The sequence below is a fragment of the Phoenix dactylifera genome, chromosome 10 (assembly GCF_051530095.1).
Source record: "Phoenix dactylifera cultivar Ajwa chromosome 10, Ajwa_hap1_PhDact_Kaust_v1.1, whole genome shotgun sequence".
In the NCBI taxonomy this organism is placed as follows: domain Eukaryota; kingdom Viridiplantae; phylum Streptophyta; class Magnoliopsida; order Arecales; family Arecaceae; genus Phoenix; species Phoenix dactylifera.
This window is the reverse complement of record NC_143199.1, coordinates 11,297,770-11,301,278: the sequence shown is the minus strand read 5'-3', so window position 1 is coordinate 11,301,278 and position 3,509 is coordinate 11,297,770. Positions and strand designations below refer to the sequence as shown.

General features: G+C 46.1%; 1 pseudogene; it reads left to right on the top strand.

Annotated features, from left to right (window-relative positions):
* Window positions 1-1,144: 1,144 nt before the first annotated feature.
* LOC148702240 (secreted RxLR effector protein 161 pseudogene) lies at window positions 1,145-1,904 on the top strand (annotated as a pseudogene).
* The last annotated feature ends 1,605 nt before the right edge of the window (window positions 1,905-3,509 follow it).

Below are 3,509 nucleotides of genomic sequence, written 5' to 3'. Positions count from 1 at the left end.
CTGACGATGGATTCATTGGGAACGGACGCATGATTCTTGGGGCGGACTGCACGCAAGGCGGGATCAAGGGAGCTGGTTCGATGGGAGCTGCTGCGAGATCAACTGGGACGTGGAGCACGGGATGAAGGCGTTGCAGGATCTTTGCTGGGACCACTGCTATCGGCCGCGATGCTGAAGGAAGGAGGCGCGGGCTGAGGCGGAGGAGGCTGGACGAATCCGGAAGGGGGAGATGGCTGGGGCGCTGGGATTTGGGCGTTGAATGCCGACGGCTGGAATGGAGGAGATGGTGCTGCATCACAGGCTGAAGAAAAGGTGCTTGATCGACGGGAGGAAGAAGACGTGGTGGAGACGCGCTGGTAGCGACGCGGCCGGCTGGGATCTTGATTGCGGAAGAGCTGGGGTCAGCCGTGACCGATGGAGCGGGCGTGGGACGCTGGGAGCTGACACGGGATTCCTTCTTTGGACCACGGTTGAGAGGCGGGAGTGCATCACGGGATGGAGGTTGATGCTTGGATCACGGGAGAGGGGGTGGAAAGAAGATGTGGAGATGGGAGGGATCGCGGAGAGGAGCTGGAATGGGTGATGCCGTGGATCCGGGAAGAGCTGGAATTTTCTTTGCCCTCCTGAGATGGGAGCTGGGAGACACCAAGTTCCGTCCAATCAGTCATATAGATAAAAAAAAATAGTGTGATATGAAATTTGGCTTGTAGACGGACGGACTTAGTTCGTCACGGGTCATATGTTCTGACTGGAGGTCAATTGCAAGTCTTTCAAGTCATGGGTCACCCAGCACCTCATAGTTATGATATGGCCAAATTAGATTTGCCCAAAATTCTTTCTGAAAAGCACAAACAAAATGGACTCGATTCGGACCCGAACTCGACTCGGACCTGACTCGATTCTTCAACCGGGTCGGGTCTGGGAAGGAATCCTTCTGAAGTCAAATTTGTACTCAATGTATATTTTATCTCTAATTTATGATAATCTGTGTCAAACCCAAATATAATATTAATTTAGTGAATTTATCATTATCGGTTAGCAATAATACTAATTTTAGTGACTTGTAGGTCGCACTTTTGTGCTCTCATCACTAAAGAAGGATTTTCATTCATCAAACTAAGTATACAAAGGAAATACTAAAAAAGTTTGGAAATGAAAATCACAAGGGAATAGGCACTCCAATGAACCCCACCAGTAAGCTAGACAAAGATGAGAAAGGAAAAAGTATAGATATGAAACTCTATAGAGGCTTAATTGGATCTTTGCTTTATCTTACTGCTAGTAGGCCTAATATAGTGTTTAGTGTAGGAATATGTGCTAGATACCAGTCAAACCCTAAGGAATCACATCTAAGTGCTGTCAAAAGAATTCTTAGATACCTAAGAGGAACCACAAACATAGGGTTATGGTACTCTAGAGATTCTTGTCTTGATTTGCTTGCATACTCTAATGCGGATTTTGCTGGATGCAAATTAGATAGGAAGAGCACTAGTGGGACATGTCAATTCTTAGGAAACAACTTAGTATCATGGTTTAGTAAAAAGCAGAATTCAGTAGCATTGTCAACGGCTGAAGCCGAATACATCGCTATCGGGAGTTGTTGTGCCCAAGTACTATGGCTCAAGCAACAACTAGAGGACTATGGAATCAAACTTGACAAAATCCCTATAAAATGTGATAACACTAGTATCATCAATCTAACTAAAAATCCGATTCAGCACTCTAAGGCAAAGCACATTGAAATTAGGTATCACTTCATTAGAGATCCTGTGCAGAATGGAAATGTATGTATTGAGCATGTGTGTACCGAAAAATAATTAGCTGATATATTTACAAAACCTCTAAATGAAGATAGATTCTGCATGCTTAGAAGAGAATTAGGCATATGTGATCCCTTTGATTAAAAAATGGGGGGGGGAGTTGTTCCATGATACGCTCCTCCCATTTTGTAAATCCCATGAAACATTGATAAAATTATTATTTTATAGATTCCTTACACATATATCAATATCTCATGAAGATTTGGTAAGGATCAGAAAGAAGGAAGAATAATATATATATATATATATTTTGGAGCCTGAACAGGGGCCGACCCGAGCCTAGAGTGGGGTCGACCCCTCCTTGAGTCGACCCAAGCAAAACCTGGGGTCGACCCAACGGCGGGACCCCCATTTTTAAAGGGCAGCCGAGAGCAACATTAGGTCATTTGTACTCCTTGTACCCTCCAACAAATCCTATTTTCCACTCTCCAATCCCCTCCAATCACTTCCAAACAGTGGTAGATTGCTCTCCCAAGCCGTTAGATCAAGCTCTAAGAAAGGGTTTGGTGACAATGGGACCCAAACGAGCGAGCCGGAAGAGTATCACGCCCAACCATTATAGGGGAGCATCCTAGAGAGTCATCTACAGTGCCTCCACGATCTGAGCCATGCACGGAGCCTCCTCCACCTCCTTTCCCTTCAGTTCAACTTGCTAAGTATGCGGGGAGACCGGTTACTACGGGATTCACTCCGAGTTTTTAAATCAAGAAGGGTTTCGATTGGGTGGCTAGATCCGACGACAAGGATGGAAATATCTTTGCTCCCTAGATTTAAAGACCTACCCGGGTTTAGTTCGTCAGTTTTATGCCTTTCTACGGGTCGGTCCAGGAGGGCTTGTGTTCGAGGTTCGTGGAGCTCGTGTTCATATTTCTGAGGAGAGCCTAGGAAAGCTACTTCATCCCCCTGTGAGGGTGCCACACCAAACAAACCAGAGCATAAGATTAGAGTTCTACAGCTGATTTTAGAGAGAGATGACATTGATTACTCAGACAATTTGATAGCTAGCTCTTTATCAGCTGAAATGAGGTTGTTGCATAACTTCATAGGTCGGATACTATTTCCGAAGAGCGGGAGATTCAACCATGTGTCTGAGCGTGATCTGGCTATTATGGAGCATGTTATTCAGGGTATTCTCCTGAATCTTCCAGCCATAATGATCAGGCAGATGCGTGAGGCCGTATCCAGATCGAGAGCCTCCTTGCCATATGGTATGGTACTCACCTTGATATTCTGTCATCATGACATTTGTGTAGAGGGAGAGATATCTAGGGACTTGTTATTTTTGACACCTATACTGCACGTTCCCTTGTGCGCATGGGTTATGAGAAGGTGAACAGTCAGTAGGTGCGTGGAGGTGCAGGGGCACATGCACCAGAGCCTGATGCACCAGAGCCTGGAGACTCCATTCCTGAGCCTAAGGTACTTGTTGACCATCCTTCGGCACATGCATAGGCACATGCAGAGGCAGGACCCTCATCATCCACACCTACGGGATATACAGAGGAATATTGGAGTAGGATGACTGAGCTTGTATCAGCTCAAGTGAGGGGTCTCTCTTATAGCATGTTGGGTAGGATCGACAGTATGACGGCTGAGATCAGAGGATTATTTGCTCAGATGACAGGTCTCACGGACCGGATGACAGCTTTAGAGAGAGAGAGTTTCATGGTCCTCCGAATGCTCGAGCAG